We start from the raw sequence: 19,156 nt of genomic DNA, 5'->3' as shown, positions 1-19,156 counted from the left end.
GATTTTGTGCTCCGTTGCTCCGCCGCTTGCTGGGAGCCGGCCCCTCTTCCCGCGGTCTATCTTCCCATCGCTTTGGATTCACTTCTCCGCCAGTCCTACCTTTCAGAAAGTGGTTGATTTTCTGTTTCTAGAATTGCTGTTCTTCTTCTCTTTGATCTCCCGTTGGATTTGTAGGTGTTTGCAATCTTTAGATAAGCTATCTAGCTGATCTCCTGCTACCTGAAGTAGTTTCACCTGCTACTTCTCTGACATCTTGACTCCTCCCCCCCCCAAATTTTTAATTTTTGAGTACTGTGTCTAGAATTGACCTTATTTTTTAAAAAATGAATTCCAGTTCTCTGCTGAAATTCTTAATCTACTTCTTTATTTCATTGAATATGTTACAGTAATTTTATTTTGTTTCTGTAAGATTTTATTTATTTAGAGAGGGAGCATGTGGGGTAGGGGAGTGAGAAAGGGGGGCAGAGGGAGAAGGAGAGAGAATTTCAAGCAGATACTCCACTGAGCACAGAGCCCTATGTAAGGGCTCAATCTCATGATCCCAACACCAGGACCTGAGCTGAAATCAAGAGTTGTATGCTCAACCGACTGAGCCGCTGAGGAGCCTCTATTATAGTAATTTTTAAAACTATCAAAATTATCTGTTGGCCTCTTTCTCTTCCTATGGTTTTCTTTATTTTTTATATATTACTCCTTTTTTTTATCATGATTGGTAACTTTTTATTAGACTTATTAAATTAGAATTGTGGATATAAAATTGTAGAAGATCTAGATGATATTATCCTCTTCTAACAATACTGGCTATTTCATTTGGGAGACAGATTTCTTCATTTAGTACAAAGACATTGGTTTTATTATTGGCTATATCATTTGCTAACTTGGTGGCCTCAAGCTTATCATGCAGCAGCTCTGAACCTCAGTTTCCTCATGCGCAAATAGCCCTAAATACAACTTGCTTAAAGCAAAGTTGTAGATGTAAATAATCACTTTCTGAAAATTTTGTGAAGTCTGCAAGGTAATATGAAGATGAAATTCCTATTAATAATTCATTTATTCTGCATATAGTCAGCAATATTTGTATATGTTCTTGAAAATAGAAACAGGATTTTGTTAGGTAGAAATTGTTCTTGCTGTTACAAACAAGTTACTGTGTGCTGACACTGTTTTTGAGTAGTCCATGATAGAGAAAGGCAATGAATGGCAATGAATGGTTACAAAATCAGCTATTAATTAATGGCCTTATAATTGCAAAGTGGGAACAAATTTAAAACTCCTTTTAGTTTTTACTCTGTCATGCGATTTCTTAATAATAGGAAAGAATCTGAATGTTCCCAGAATCCTAGGGCAAGTCAAGTTTTCTGATACACACTGAAATTTCAAGTTATTATGAGAAACTTTGGTAGAACCAATCACACCATTTTTGTTTATTCTCAGAAAATTAAAGTGAGATTCTTTTTCAATGGGTATCCACATTTCCTTACTCCAAGCATTCCAGTGTAGCACAAAAGGAGGATTTTCTTACCTTGCATTTTATTAAGAAGGAAAAAAAAAAAATCCCTTGTACTTAAAGCATCTTCTTCCTGTAAACACAATAATTAGCTTGCTATAATGCCAAATAATTTCTAAATATCTAGATAAGATTAAGGAATTTGTTCTGCCAAACTCATGAGTTATTCTTCCCTTTTATTTCATTTTCTACACTTAAAACAAGAGTTTCTTATTACCCACTCAAAAACTTTTGCATTTCTGCCCTAAATTCCAGTAATCCTTGGAATGCTTTGACACCATGTAGTATCTGAATAGAGCAGTCTTACCTATGGTATAAAAATTTTTTACTGTAGAATGATTTTTATTTTTAAAAACAATTTTTTTTTCAAAATCAAGTACCTATCATGTTTTTTTCAGCTTGATTCTGACAAATAACTGATACTGACCATCCATTGTTCTTCGAAAGAAAAATGATTCCCTATTAGACAGACTGCCAAGTTAAAAATATTTTAGAAATCTGTTTAAAGGCTCATTTCCTTTCCTATCTTCTCCACAATGTGTTTAATGTACTTGATTTGGGTAATAACACCCAGCAGTCAGGGAAGACAGAAACAGCTACCTTGATTACTCCCTTGGCATGCTTATGCATGAATGGAGACTTGATGCATGAACAAAAACACTTCAAGGTCACACTCTTGATCTCCCTCCAGTTTTTCTCCCCCCTCTTAAAATTAAACTATGATGCCTCCTCTCTTAACAAAAAAGTAATTGAGATATCAAAACATTATGTTTTCACAAAGCTTAAACCCAAACAGCTATGTATAGATAAAGTTCTGCAGCAGGGCAGTGGTTCTAACATTGGATAAATATACCAACTATCTCAGGCAGCTTCTCTCTTAACAGCTGTTTAATTACTTCTCTTCATTAATTGCAGCTTCAGAAAAACCAAAGAAAACATGCACACACAAAACCCTAAAACCAGCAACCTATTTATTATGGCATGCCTTTGTGTTACTACTTTTCATCATGACACCTATCAGAGAAATATATAAAACAAATGCTTGGACATTACAAATATCCTAGCAATAAATTTGAGTTAATATACACTCTCTGACTATAGTTACTGCAACTGGAAAGACTCATTTCTCTCAGCTATTATTTCTAATGCTGCTAAAGAGATGCATTTGGGGAAACATTTATCAGAAGCACTAAATCAGCATTACAGATATATGCCAAGGGACCAGATGAAGCTATAATTGCAACCAATTTGTTTTTCAGATGAGGTTTTTGTTTTTGTTTTTTTCAGAATTGATGGATAGCCATATTTTTAAAGATAATATGTATCTGTCATGGATTAACTCAAGAGAGTGATACAAATATACTCTAAAGCAGGAAGACATGTTGGTGAGAACAAGTGTATATAATATATATAGGAAAAAAATGAAATAATCAAAAGGTCTAGTTCATGCTTGAGACTTACATAATAGCCCTTCAAAGTGGCATACTGGTACAAGTGCTAGGCTCATACTCAGGAGGCCTGGATAATGAGGATGTGTCTTAAACCAGGACCTCTTAACCTCGTATGATTGACATTTGGGGATGGGTAATTCTTTGTGTGAAGGGCTGTTCTCTGTATTCTAGGATGTTTATCATAGCATATAGAACAGCATAGTGTATAGAATAGCACTGGCTTCTACCCACTAGATGCCAGTAGCAGCCACCCTGAATTGTGACCATCAAAAATATTTTCAGGCAGCCAGATAATCCCTGAGAGAAAATTGCCAGTTGGTAAGAACCATGGGAGTTAAAGAAGGCAAGGGGATAAAAAACTCTTTGGTCCATTTGACATTATATGATAATATCCCATCTAGGAAAATGGTGGATTTTTGTAAGTCACCCATCTATTTCCTGATGACTCCTTTATCTGTAGAATTACCCCAAGCCTCAAATCTCTAAATTAATGCTCTCTTGACTCACAGGAAGTCCAAGTTTTTATTTCCTTTTTGCACATTTCCTGAATAATTTCTTGGAGGGCTGAAATTTCTAAGAGTGCTTAGATAGGCAGAATTCTGACAGACACAAGTCTCCTTGCGGTTCCAGCATCTTTCTGTTCCAGTGTCCATTCTCCCTGACCTTTGTTGCTCAGGGGTTGTTGCTCATGTGATTGCCAATGTTGTCAGAGATATTCTCAGTTTTCAATATTTTCTTCCTCTGGCCATAAATAAAACAAAACAAGAAAAAGTTTTGTTTTCTTTATATGACTAGTCTTTCAAATATTTTCTCATAGCAGGCAGGTTGGACCCCTGGTAGATTCTTTATTCTACGTCCTTCACTTTCTTAGAGGTAATAGGCCTTCAAGGGACAATGTTAAGGAGATAGTGAATCCTAGTCTCATACTCTCCCTGGAAACATTGCTCTTTGCAACACAGGTCCTATTGCTCTCTTGTACACTCTATCAGACTTACTTTTACTTGAATATTTTCCCATAGAGTCCTATGTTCCAAACAAAGCAAGATCTATTATGGGAAATTGATTTCTGTGCCCTAGAACATTCCAAGGCAGTTAAGATGTGGACTGATCAACTTATGAATGGTTAGAAGATGGCTCTGCTAAGGAGCAGAGAAGGAGGCCCCATAGGTTAATGAGGTTTAGCTTCCAATTCCATCTAATAGAATTTTATATCTGATATAGCTTCAAATATTCTGTTATGTATTTTTATTTTATAGCTGGTAACTATTATTTTTTCAATAGTTTTGATGCAAATTATAGATATGGTTATTATCCCCTAATTAATCTATGAGTTTTATAATAAAATTGGTTTTTAGCTTGACACATTTCTAAATTTATCTAACAAAATGTTTGGGTGAAATGTTGAAAAATGTAGACAGTTGTGTAATAGTGTAATATTAACTAAAATTCATGTTTGTCAAAACTGTTCCCTTATTTTGAATGGTTTCATAGTAACTGAGATATTGTGCAAATGGCGGACACAATTCTGATATGCTTGTGGTTCAGTTAGCACAGGATGGAGAAAAGTGAGGACTGCCTTATTAAATAAGAATAATGATAGAGGACTTGTCTGGCACATATTCAACATGTGGTAAAGCATTTGAAATGAAATACACTAGTCCTACATAAGAATGAAGTTCTGATACAGAGGAAAAATTATAGAGAGGCATCTCAGTAAAAATTTAAATTTAGTGTATTAAACACATTTTTATTATTGGACTTTTATTATACATATTGTCATCATTAATTCCACAGAAGACCTTCTTTTATCTTAACCATTTAATCAATTAATACATTTATTGATGCATTATATAATAGATACCTATGACAATGCTACTCAAGCCAAGAATGAGAACAGTACAATATCTTACCATAGGTACTGTTTGGACTTGTCTTTTCACTTAATATTATGTTATTATTATTACCCAATTATTAATAATGTATATAGCTATAGCTCATTTACTTTTACTATTATATAATTTCTTCTGTGTGAAAAAGAGCAGTTTATTTGCTCATTCTCTAGTTGATGAACATGATTGCTATCACTTATTTTTCTTTACTGTTAAGAACACAGGAAGCTGTGAATTCTCCTACACACTCATCCTGGTTGCACATATGTAATATAATAGTTTATTGTAAAGCTGAGGTTCTTTAACTATTTATGGTTGGTTTCTGTATGCATTATGACTTAAGGATTTGATTTTATTCTTTTGTTCCATCTGGAACTAATATACACTGCTGCAACTCCTATGGAAAACAGGATGAAGCTTCCTCAAAAAATTGAGGATAGAATTACCATATGATCCAGCAGTGCCATTTCTGGGTATATAGCCAAAGGAAATGAAAACAAGATCTCAAAGAGATACCTGTACATCTATGTTCTTTACAGCATTATTCACAATGGCCAGGATATGGAAATAACTTAAGTGTTCATCTCTCTCTCTCTCTCTTTATATACACACACACACACACACACACACGTGTGTGTGTGTGTGTGTGTGTGTATTCATCATATACATAGGAATATTATTCAGCTGTAGAAAAGAAGAAAATCTTAACATTTGCACTGACATGGATGTACTTTAAGGGCATTTTACTGCATGGTATCATTTACATATAGAATCTTAAAAAAATAAAAAAACAACAACCAACAACATAAAGGTCAAACTCATAGTAACAGAGTAGAAAAATGATTTTCAGGGGAGTGAGGGAAATAGAGTTTGGTAAGAGGTTATTAACTTTCAGCTATAAGATGAATAATTAGGTGAGAATCTAATGTAAAAGATGGTGACTATAACTGATAACACTGTATTGTGTAATTGAAATTTGCTAAGAGAATAGAAATGAAATGGTCTCACCCCTCCCCCCCAAAAGATGTAAAATCATGGATGTGTAAACTAAATGGGAGGAATCCTATCACAATATATACATACCAAAATAAGATCACTGCATGTACAGTTTAAATATCTCACAAGTTTATATATTAATTATACCTTAATAAAACTGAACAAGTGCATATAACAGAAAAAACCTTATTTGTAAGACTTAAAAGATACAACAGAACAACTAAGAAGGAATATTCTAAAACGTCAATAAAGCTATCTTTGGGTAACTTTTCCCCTCAAATTTCACTTTCTGCAATAAGAATGTAGAAAAATAAATATTGCATACTATTTAAAATGACAATGAGAGAGGATAATGGAAAAAATGGCTTATGTGAACTTTACCTGCTTCCTTTTTGCTCCTACTCCTAGTCCTCCTGCTTCTCTTGAGCTTAGGATCTATTAAGGCTAACATCTAGCCAGAGGCAAGTGAACTCCTTCCTGGCTGGTAGCTTTCTGATCTAGCATCTTCCCCATTAGATAACTGGTATAGAGCTTTCCCCTGAGCTCAGGGTCCTGGGATCAAGACCCACATCGGGCTCTCTGCTCAGCACGAGGCCTGCTTCTCCCTCTCCCAACCCCCTGCTTATGTTCCCTCTCTTGCTGTGTCTCTCTCCGTCAAATAAATAAAATCTTAAAAAAAAGAAAAAAGAAACACACTCCCAGATAACCCTTAGATCAAAGGAAAATTGCAAACTCCCTATAAGAAACAGTACTTAAGCCCATGAGAAATAGTGAAAGCAGTATTCAGAAACATTAATGGCCTTAATTATTAGAGAAGAAAAATATAACAAAATAACTCAGTAATCACCCAAAGAATTCAGAAAAGATAAACAAAATACTTAGGAGGAAACCAGTATGTGGGTGTGGCCATCTTTTGTTTTTCTGTTTCCCTACCTTTCCTGTGAAATCCTTTTTTACCATGTCCTCTTCCTCTATTCACTAAGCTGCTTTAAAATCTACTCCGGGATTGGAGTACAGGGTAGGAGTAGAACTAAGGGGCAAGACAAGTTGTATGATTTTATCTTGTATTGGCTTTGCTGGGAGAGGCAGATGTTCAAAGAGTGGCTTTTTCTCTTGAGGGGCACTCTGTAGGTTATTTCTCGACCTGTCCCTGGGGATATTCCATCTTGGTCAGTCAAGGTGATACCAACTCACATTATGGCTCCTCATGGCCATTCTCAGTTCAAGTCTCTTGACTCCTCCTTTTAAAATACTTCAAATTTGTGTTTCTGACCAGAGACCCCATTCATTTAGCTTCTAGGAAATATATATATATATATATATATATATATATATATATATATATATCTCCACGTCTTGTCAAATTCCTGAAGGGCAGCAATTCTCATTGTTATTGTCTCTTTGCTCTGCCAATAGAGGCAAGTTTCTCTGCTTCAGAGTTTTTATGTGTGAGCCATATCCTAACTCCTGTATTCCCAGATTTCAGCAGATATATATGTCTGGCTCCCTATACCATCATGATAGCTTCCTCATTTGGCCTTAAGCAAAGGGAAAACACTTCTCTCCTTCCAATGAAACACTTGTAATACCCATCATTATTGTCTCTTTAAATTTTTACTACATTCTTAGCCTTCTTATAGATAGTGGATGCAGATGATGGATTAATGTTTATTGAACCAGTTTTTGATACCTCCTTTTTAAATCCTGCATAAGAAAACTGCCACTTTGATTTAGAATGTGAGGGTAGCACCTACTGTTCTTAGAGCTGCAGCCTCGGCCAAAACTGTAAGCAGGAAGAGTCCCATGTGAACAGTATGCAAGGAATTGGAGTAGATTATTTTCAGAAGAACATATTGAAAATTTCAACGAAGTATGAAAAGATGTTCAAACCCATGAGTAATATAATGTGTTGTTATGCTATTCATACTTTTAAAATTTAACAGGTGTGATTAACACTTATAAGGATATCCTCATGTCTTGCTGATAGAATTGTGAATTCTGTATCTCTTCTGAAAAGCAATCTGAAACTTCTATTAAAAATGTTTTAAAAACTTATATCCCTATTGACTAAGCAGTTCTACTTTGGCTTTCTATCTTCTTGTCCTATAACAATGAAACTGCTGATGTGTATATATATTATCATGATAAATGATATGATACAAATTGATGATATATATACCATCAAGGATGTGTATTCCAGCATTGTTCAGGATGGCAAGGATACAAAATAACAATAATTAATAAATAAAAATTAACTAGCAGTAATGGAAAGGCCCTTAATAGAAGAATGAATGGTTGAATAAAATTTACAGTGCATTGTATACCTGAAACTAATGGAACACTGTATGTTATACTGGAATTTAAAAAATTAAAAGAATTCACAATAAATAAATAAATAAATAAAATACTATTCAACTCTTAAGAATAGTAAATTAAAACTATACTAATTCCAGGAAACCTGGCTGGTTCAGTCAGTAGCATGTGTGACTTTTGATCTCAGGGTTGTGAATTTGAGCCCCACGTTGGGTATAGAGATAACTTAATGAAATCTTTGGAAAATATATATATACTAATTCCCTTATTGGTGTTCACCATGGGTAATTATTTAGCAAGAAAAAGCAAGATCCAGAAAAATGTACATAATATGATCACAGTTTTTTAAAAAAAAAGTGTACCTTTATTTTTATTTATTTCATTTTATTTTACTTTTTTAGAGGTGGGGGAGGGGCAGAGGGAGAGAGAGAATCCCAAGTGGGCTCCATGCTCAGCACTGAGTCTGACGTGGGGCTCAATCCCATAACCCTGAGATCATGACCTGAGCCAAAATCAAGAGTCAGACACTCAAACAACTGAGTGACCTAGGTGTCCCAAAATTTGTACCTTTAAATGTATGTTTGCATTTATGTGTGTGTATAGGAAGTACATTATTATGAGAGCACGGAAATAAATATAAAGAATATATGGGTTACTTGGGGTTGTTGGGGAGGGGGATGGCATTAATAGATCAAGGGGATACAAAATTGGAGGAGGCAAATGAGAGAGAAATACACATATCTGAATCACATTTATGAATGTATATAAATTTTATATGTGTATACAATAAATTAAGGCAATAAAAGAAAAATAATAGCACAGATCTTTGAATTTCAATAGGAAAACAGACAACTGAAATCCCAGGAGGAAGTTGAGAGGAAACTTGTCAGCTCATATTCTCATGCAGAAATTGAACTTCCATCATTCTTGTCATTGGAAAAGAATTAATAATATAATAAACTGAGTTCAAGCACAGTCAATATGAAATTTAATCACTAGGCATAATTGAAGATACAAAAATCAAATTATGAAACACATATACTGTTAACTTCAATTTTGAATCTTTCTAAGGCTCAAAACTTTCCAAAATAAATTACCTGTAGCAGAGGATTTGTTTGTTCACAACTATGAAGCCAAAACTAAAAAACAAGAAACAAACTAAAAAAACCACTTGAAATAATCAATTCTTGATGCCTTAGTGTTTTCTTTCTCATGACATCAGCTTTTTGATAACAACATTGCTGGTGATTAGTTGATTTCGGAAGCCTGACCACCCAAACTCAAAGGACATAAAAAACAAACAGGATATTCTTATTTCTATAGACAGAAAGTCTTGCTCTAAATAAGTGGTTCTTAAAGTGTGGTCCAGGTACCCTTGGGGATCCACAAGTGTGTATCTAAAGAGGCACACAAGGTGTGCCTTTAATAATACTACTGAGTTATCATTTGTCCTTTCACCTTCATTTTCTTATAAGAATTTCACAAAGTTTTCCAGAGGGTACAGGATATTTGATATCACAATAAATGAAATTCAGAAGCAGATACTGGAACTTAACTGTTTTCTTTTCTTTTAAATATAGTTTCTTTTCCTTAAGATCATTTATGTTAACTTGTAATGGGTTTACAACAGGTTTAGTATTACATGTAATAATTATTAATAATTTTAGCATTAATATTTAGTGTGATAAATAACTGTCATTAGATATAAATCACATAAGCACAAACACTTTGCGATCTCAATATTTTTTGAGTGTAGAAAGGATCCTGAAACAAAATGTTAGAAAAGTACTACTCAGAAGCCGGTGTGTTAAGATTTCCCCTTTTGCACAAGACTGTCACCATTTTGGAGGGAATGTTTTATGAATGGAAAAAGTGGGAATGCAAAGTATAGTTAGATTTATATGCCATTCACATAATATAAAAGCAGTGAAAAATAGTCAACTTCATTCATTAAAAAAAAAGACATCAAAATAAGACAGCAATGCAATAGACTGCCATTTTTTTTTCAACTATAAGATTGGCACTCTTATACACTATTTTTGGAAATGTAAAGTAGTCTAACTTTTGGGGAAGAATGCCTACCAAAATACAATAGTTTTTGTACTTTAACTGAATTATGCTCCTTTTCTTTATGCCACCTATAAATGTGTTAATGTTTTTTGTTTCTTTTTTTTTAATTCAAGTGTAATTAATATACAGTGTTATATTAGTTTCAGATATATCATAAAATGATTCGGAAATTCTAAACATTTATCAGTACTCATAAAGATAATTGTACACTTTTTAAAAAAAATTTAAAGGTTTTATTTTATTTTTAAATTTTTAAAATTTTTTATTGTGTTAGTCACCATACAGTACATCATTAGTTTTTGATGTAGTGTTCCAAGATTCATTGTTAATATATAACACTAATGCTGCATACAATATGTGCCCTCCTTAATACCCATCACCGGGCCAACCTATCCCCCCACCCACCTCCCCTCTAAAATCCTCAATTTGTTTCTCAGAGTCGAGAGTCGTATGGTTCATCTCCTCCACCGATTTTCCTCCCTTCATTTTTCCCTTCCTTCTCCTAATGTCCTCCATGCTATTTCTTATGTTCCACAAGGAAGTGAAACATATGATAATTGACTTCCTCTGCCTTGACTTATTTCACTCAGCATAATCTCCTCCAGTCCCATCCATGTTGATGCAAAAGTTGGGTATTCATCATTTCTGATGGCTGAGTAATATTCCATTGTATGTATGGACGACATCTTCTTTATCCATTCGTCTGTTGAAGAGCATCTTGGCTCTTCCCACAGTTAGGCTATTGTGGACATTGCTGCTATGAACATTGGGGTGCATATGACCCTTCTTTTCATTACATCTGTATCTTTGGGGTAAATATCCAGTTAGCGCAGTTGCTGGGTGATAGGGTAGCTCTAGTTTTAACTTTTTGAGGAACCTCCACACTGTTTTTCAAAGTGGCTGCACCAACTTGCATTCCCACCAACAGCATAAGAGGGTTCCCCTTTCTCCACAGCCTCTCCAGCATTTGTTGTTTCTTCCCTTGTTAATTTTTACTATTCCAACTGGTGTAAGGTGGTATCTCAATGTAGTTTAATCCCCTTTATGTCACCCATTTTCCCCACCCACCTCCCCTCTGGCAACCAAAAAACCAGAATCTTAAATATAGACAACAAACTGGTGTATTTGTTAATATTGACTCAAGTTTGTAATAATTGTCACAACCATATTCAGTGAAGCACTATTTGTAAACTACTCCCCACAAAAAGGGAAAAATTGAAGTGTTCATAAATAGAAAAACTGTACAATAAGTTATGGAGTATGCATTGAAATACTATGAACACAATTGGTTGTATATTGTAGAATCTGTGTCCAGTGTACAACTATTATGATTATTGTATTTCAGATATTTAAGTAAGTTCTAGAACAGTATGAGTAGTACCTACTACATATATTTTTAGAGAATAAGTATAGGACATCTAGGTGATTTAATCAGCTAAGCGTCTGCGTTTGGTTCAGGTCATGATCCCAGCATCCTGGGATCAAATCCCGCATTGGTCTCCTTGCTCAGCGGGGAGCCTGCTTCTCCCTCTGCCTGCAGCTCCCCCTGCTTGTGTGCTCTCTCACTCTCACTGACAAATAAATAAATAAAATCTTTTAAAAAAAGAATAAGTATATGTACAGATTTTAGTATGTGAATAATGTGTGTACAGGGAGTATGAAGGTAATACTGGCATATATGTGTTTGTATAACTATATTCAAGAAAGATACACAATAATTAATAATGATATCTAGTAGTGATAAAGATGGGATCATGGGGGCTTTTCAATTTTTAGTTCCTGTTTATCTATCTTTTTTGAATTTTTAAAACTCAAAACCATGCATTTAAAAAAATTTTAAAAATCTGTATTTCTCAAAAAATATTAATTTAGTGATTATTTTATTTTAGGAGTTTGTCTTCAGATAGACTCAATTATACTGGACATAAAGAGCTTCTTGAAAGGGCATGAAAGACAACACAGGTGAGTTTTTCCTATGATAAAATTAAATTCCAACCACTAGGCATTTTTAAGCTTGTGCTGAATTCACAGCCAGTACTGTATGCAGAGACTTGAAAATGACCTAATATGGATTCTGTTGATCTGTCAATTTGCCAGTATGAACTCAGGTATTCTTTTTTTTTTTTTTTTCTTAATGAGAGAGAGAGAGCATGAGAAAGCAGAAGTCAGAGGGAGAAGCAGACTCCCTGCTGAGCACTCCCCCTACGTGGGACTTGATACTGGGATTCCAGGATCATGACCTGAGCCAAAGGCAGTTGCTTAACCAACTGAGCCACCTGGGCGACCCCATGAACTCAGGTATTCTTAATGTACGTCTGCAGCAAAAACAGGATAAGGTTGAAGAAATCGGGATTCACAGGAGCTTGGAAAATTAGGTGGAAGAAAAGCCCTAGCAAAAACTTTCCCTGAAGGAGTTAATTAATATTTCATGGTTCTGACAGGACGTATGCCGTGGGATAGAAGTGATAAGCAGGAGTGGGAAATAAAGAAGACAGGAAAAGATGCAGCGACTTCATATCAGCGACAATAACCACATTTTCTCTGTCTAGAAACTAAGGCTTAATGTGTATTGAGAGCTCACCCTAGGCTATGACCAAAAAATTAATAGATATTATAAAATGTCAGTATAATATGATCTAATATTATAGCTGTGAAGCGTATTATATGATATTATGTATATTACTATTGTACAATATCATATATCATTATAACATCTTCAGCATAGAGTGTTACCAAGAGACAAATGTAAATTGATAGTATCAGATTATTACAGTTTTCAATCCACACAAGCTGTTATTACCTCTTCATAACCTTTTCAGGAAAATGTAACTCCTTTTGAGAAAAAGAAAGGAACTGAAAGGTGGAGTACTTTTTCAAGGTCTCATAGCTAAGAAATGGTAGAACCATGTCCCGGGTTTCAAAGTTCTTAAAAATTTTACTACATATTTTATTTTTAGATACCGTATCCTTTTACAGCTTGTACAGAACAGAAATCAGATCCCCTGTTTTATCCACTGAACTTGCACAACAGCTTCAAATTCCATAGTTAACATCCAGTCACATTATAATATTGTTTATCTTATGGTCTCATTTGTTAGGAGCTCTTGGCCATCACCAACAAATATTTACTGAGCACCTGCTGGGTCCAGGGCACGGTGTTACAAACCATGTATATAAATTAAAATGGGAAATAATCTGTGCTTTAAAGAGGCTAACAATGATTCATGAGACAGGAAACATATATAAAATAATTATGGTATCATATGGCATACAAAGACAAGTGCTGAATAAAACACAGTCAGAAAATGATGAAGTTGAAAGAAATGTGACTTTTATCAACCTTTGTGGTCTTACACAACTTGCTTATTTTTTTCCTAGCTTCAGTTTTCTTATCCACAAAATTGGTTTGTTGTGAGAATTTAATCAGAAGGTACATATAAATTACTTAGTGCTTGAGATATAGAGAGCATCAATATTCTCTTCTTTCCCTTCTCAGTTTCTATGCCTTTTTTCCTGAAATCTCAGACTAAATAATATGAAAGGTCTCAGCCTTTAAGAAAAGTACAGAGAAGTAGAAACTCATGGGGAAGAAGTTTGTGACATGGGGAAGGTAAGAAGTGAATATATTTTTAATATCAAATTTATAATAGAATTAACAACATTTAAGAGAATGACTCTATTTATATAAAATTCTATGAACATATTCCATATTAGAGTTTATGCATATTATGTGGGTCTTGAGAATGTTTAAAAAGTAGCATCTCTCTTCTCTACCTTCTTTTATTCTGGCTCTGAACAAAGTGAGAAATTGGAAAACAAAATGAAACAAAACCCAGCAGGACAGATGATGGCCATTAGGATGGCCATTGTTACTGAGAAAGACAGAGTTGAAAAAACTTAGTTCAGTGTAATAGCCAAATAGGCTTGCTCCCTAACCTCTCCTAGAATACAGACTTACCTCACTTCCTCATGGTTGTGCTGCATAAGGCAGAGCAGCCCCCACTGCAAGGGCAGCACCTCTAGTGCTGAGCTTATGTTCTAGCTGAAAAAAAGCAAGAGCCAAGTTTTGTGTTGGTTGGGAAATGCAGAGAGGTGAAGAGGGGAAAGAGCTGGGTTAGGCATACCTTATTCAGTCTTCTTCCAGACTTACCAGTCATATAACTACCTCTACCTCAATGAGTGGGATTGCAAGGGGAGTGAAGGGACAGCAAGAAGACAGTAAGATTTTAGGATATTCTTCTCAACAAACCTCGGGGTGGGGCAGGAAGTAGGTACATTCACACATGTCCTAGAACATCTACCCACGAATACACTCTGAAGACTGCAAGAAGCAAAACCAAGAACCTGTGTGGGAACAACCAGCTAATCTTTTCTGCCAAGGAGCTGATGATCTAGGATGATGAAAGAAAAATCATATAAGCCATAAAGTGAGAATATTAGGTACCAAGTAACTCTCATAAATATAATTTTTCATTCTTGAACCTGTACCAGCCTGTTGGATAGCTTAGTAACCATGGATTTTTGGGTGTTTCTTCAGCGTGGGGGGAGGGCAGGATGTGGTAAAAAAAATTAAAGCACAATATTTAGAGTTCAGCTCAGAATTATTGTAAACTTTTTAGTATCGCTGCTGTTTTTGAAGTTTTAAAAATTAATGTATGACATCCATACAGAAAAGTGCATGAACATAAATATTCAGCTCAATAAATTTCCATGAGGAAAACAACCTTCTAACTCTCACCAAGGTCAAGAAATAATATATGTGGAGGCCTCTTCCTGTCCCCACCCATGCCCCCGATACTTCTACCCTGACTTCTAGCTGAATTTTTTTTTTCCCAATACTGTATTTGTCATAGTTCCTACTATTTCTTCATTTTCATGCTGGATAGTATTCACTGGATGGATATGCCACAGTTATATCATTTCATTCGTAGTTGATGTACTCTGGGGAAATTTCCAAATTGGAGTTATTACAGATAGTTCTGTATGTTCTTGTGCGCATCTGGTTATAGGTGTGTGTACTTGATTTTGTAGATTTCAAACGAGTCATGATAGTGGTTGTGCAAAGTTATTTCACATGCTCAGCACATTTTGTATTACATCTTTTAATTTAATCATTCTATTGTATGTGTAATGGTATTGTAGTATTTAATTGTGGGGTTAATTTGCATTGTTCTAGTGACTAAAACGATTGAGCACATTTTCGAAAGTTTATTCTCCATTGGGTGTCATCTTTTCTACGTTGATGGTTGAGCTCCCTTGTCCATCTAACCCACCTCCAGCTGTGTGCACTTTCTACTTGATTATACAAAGAACATGCAAAGATTGGGTATGAGCCCTCTCTCAGTCATATTTCTTCTTTTACTCTGATACTTATTTTCTTTCATTCTAATTGCAGCTTTAATAAATTCCTTCATTTTAATATAGTTTATTTTCCTTTATTACTAATGAATCTTTATGGTTAATGATTTTTTATACCATGCTTAAGAAATATTTCACTATAAATCTGCACTGCACACAATTTCTTGTGGATTCAATGGATCCAACACCATTTATTATAAAGGTAGTTTTTTTCCCAAGAGAAATGAAAACTTATGTTCATGCAAAACCATGCATGTGAATGTTTATATGAGCTTTATCCATAATCTCCCAAAACTGGAAACAACCCAATTGCCTTTCAAGAGATAATAAAAAAGACTGTGGCTCATACCTGCAATATGAAACTACTCATCAATAAAAGTAATGAATTATTGATAGATACAGCAACATTGGATTAATCTCAAATCCATTTTGCTAAAAGAAAGCCAAACACAAAAGGCAACATTACTGTATGGTTCTATTTATATGATATTCTGGCATATACATTATCAGTTGCATTATAAAGGAAAAACTATAGGCATAAAAATGTGTTGGTGGTTACCAGGGGATAGAGACAGCATGAGGAAATATTTTGGGGGTGATGAAACTGTTTTATGGTTGTGATGGCGTGTATACAACTCTATACCCCTGTCTAATGCACAAAGAGTTGAATTTATTGTTTGTAAATTTTTTAATTTCTAAAATCCAAAATTTATTTTAAAAATCTCAAATAAAAAGAAAATTTATTTTCCCCACTGCTCTATGGTGCCACAAAAATTAGTTTGCACTGGTATATGGTGCTGTGCCCCAGATAGAGAGTACACGGTGTGGAAGCCAAAGACTGGAAGCAGGAGTGGCTTCACTTATTTTCACTCACAATGACTCAGAGAACTTGGTTATCTCATTTCCATAAAGTCTAGTCTCTGCAGAGATAAAATGTTCTGTTTCCTAAAGGGGACATATCCAACCTGTGGACACATTAATAGTACTATTTAACTATAAAGCTGCCTAAAATCCTCTTATATACAGGGCTCAGCAAGCAACTTGGCCTGGGTAATCAATCTGATCATCAGGAGGAGGTAGGACCCTATTACTCAATGGGAGGAGGAATTTGGATCTGGAATTTACTTGAGCATCTCTTGATATTTCCTTGCTCAACTGTGCTGGTAAATAGACAAGTACAACCCTCCTGGTCTGAGAAAGGCCATGGTGATCAAGAGTCCCTACACATAAGGGTAAGGATCTGGGCCAGATCACCTGATAAACCACTAAGACCAGAATTTGAAGGTGAAAGGAACACAGAATGGATGGGAAAATAAGGATAGGTAGATTATCAGCTGCAGCCTAAAAACCAGCTGCAGTGGCCAGGACTAAAATTGGTCTGTGTAGACTTCTTCCTCTTAAGTATCTTCCAGAAAAGGAGATGCACTGGCGTCCGGAGTAGCTTCTCTCTGAATGTATATGAAATAAGAGATCATAGGGATGCAAGGAGTGACCTGTGATGAGCACAGATGTGGCCCAGCCAGATCCTGCTAACTGTAAGACTTTTGTCAGCAAATGGACTTCAGATTGGAACCTTTTAAGCTATAGGGATCCATTTTTCCCAAGATCAAGATCAAGGTGGTCTACATCCAATAACTGATCCAGGTGAGAGTAGAAAGTCCTAGTCCTTTCAGCAAAAAATGGGGCAACTGTCTTGGGCCACTTAAGCTTTAGAGCTCTCTATGAGCTGGTACTACTGGCAGCCTTACTTAATCTGCTTCTTTCCCTTTTCTTCCATGGTTCTTGGTCTCAAGGCTACTTCTAATAAACTTCCTGCATGCTATACTCTGTCTCTAAGAATCTGCTGCCTATAAACCCTAATCTACAACACATGGCAACTACCTCAAAGCCTCTACAGAACTCTTGAGCATCTGTTATGCACTAGACAGCAAATCTTTTTTCAGCCCAACCCCATCAGGCTGTAAAGTTCACTCTATTCCCAAGATGTCATCCTGAGACCCTCAGAAGAAGATGGGAGCTATTGGTTTTACTTTGTACGGACCCTCAGTAAGGTCCTCTTTTCTTCTCTAAAGTGTGATGTGAAATCATATAGTGAGTTTTTATTCATAAAATGCCTAAATTATTATAATGGAGATTATGTCTTCTCTAAGACTTCCCCTATGAAGAAATCTATGTATACCATTAGTAAGTTACCTTATACCTTTTTCTTACTGCAAATAAGTCAGGTGCTTTATAGGTTTCTGAAACCTTGCTTACATCTCAGGAAAAATAACTTTAGTGGCTTTGAAACTGATTCTAAAAAGTTCAAATTATGTGAATTTATTCCTTTCATGTTTTATGTTCAGGCTGGAATTGGCTAGTTTATTCATAATAGAGGTAATATAAACATCTCTTTTCAAAATGGTGGTATTTACTGTCTCTTCTCATCTCAAGTTGCCTGATATTGTGGATTAAGAGGAGTTTTGCTGTATTCCATTCCTATCTTATTCAACTTATCACTGAATTTATTGGGACTGTTTCTAGATTTATGCATACTTCATCTTTTTTTTTTTTTAAATTAGACGCATTCAGAACTCAAGTTTGATTTTTACATTAGCAGGAATATAGCTTAGTATGTTAATAGGCTGTAAACCTTGAAGAGAAATGAGTAATACAAAACAAGTTTAAAAAGCATTTTACACCAATTAAAATGGCTAACATGGGTTGGGGGGGAAGCCCTGACAATACCAAATTCTGGTAAGAATGTGGAGCAATGGAAACTCATTCATTGCTGGTGGGAATGCAAAATGGTACAGCCATTTTGAAGAACAGTTTGTGTTCCTTACATAGTTAAAGTCATCTTACCATATGGTCTAGGAGTCACATTCCTAGGTATTTACCCAAATAAACTGAAAATTTAGTTACACCCAACAGTTTATACACAAATGTTTATAGCAGCTTTATTCATAATTGTACCACATTAGAAACAACCAAGTTGTCCTTCAAAAGGTGAATGGATAAACAAACTATGGTACATCTACATATGAAGTTTTATTCAGTGATAAAAAGAAATACTCTGTTACGCCACAAAAAGATATGTAGGAACCTTGAATGCATTTTGCTTAGTGAAAGAAACCAGTCTGGAAAGGCTACATACTGTACAAGTCTAAGTATCAGAATTCTATAAATTCAATTTTTTTTTACATTCAGTTTCTACCTCAATTTTTAGGTAAAATATCCTTGATTTGATTGGAAAGTCTTATAGATCTGGTGTAGGGACAAGAAGAGTTTTAACTTATAGGAATTGCTGTGGGTGGCAGGGAAAGAAAAGGGACTATTGGTTAAGTGGAATATAAAAACAGAAGTTCTAAGATAGGCATGCCAAATGGAGCAGGAAGCATCAGTCAAGCCAACATTGAGAAGAAGTCAGTGTGAAACTGGCAATATTATAATTATTTAGAATAGAAGTGTCGGATTTGAGAAATACACAACATTCCTCTATCAAGACAAGGAGATATCTTTTAATCGAGTTAGGGGGCTAAGAATATATGTATAAAGATACATAAGGAAATCCTCAGTTGTAGACTAATTAA

This window comes from Enhydra lutris, unplaced genomic scaffold (genome assembly GCF_002288905.1).
Source record: "Enhydra lutris kenyoni isolate GAN:26980312 unplaced genomic scaffold, ASM228890v2 scaffoldscaffold7, whole genome shotgun sequence".
NCBI classification, from domain to species: Eukaryota; Metazoa; Chordata; class Mammalia; order Carnivora; family Mustelidae; genus Enhydra; species Enhydra lutris.
Note: the sequence above shows the minus strand (reverse complement) of the source record.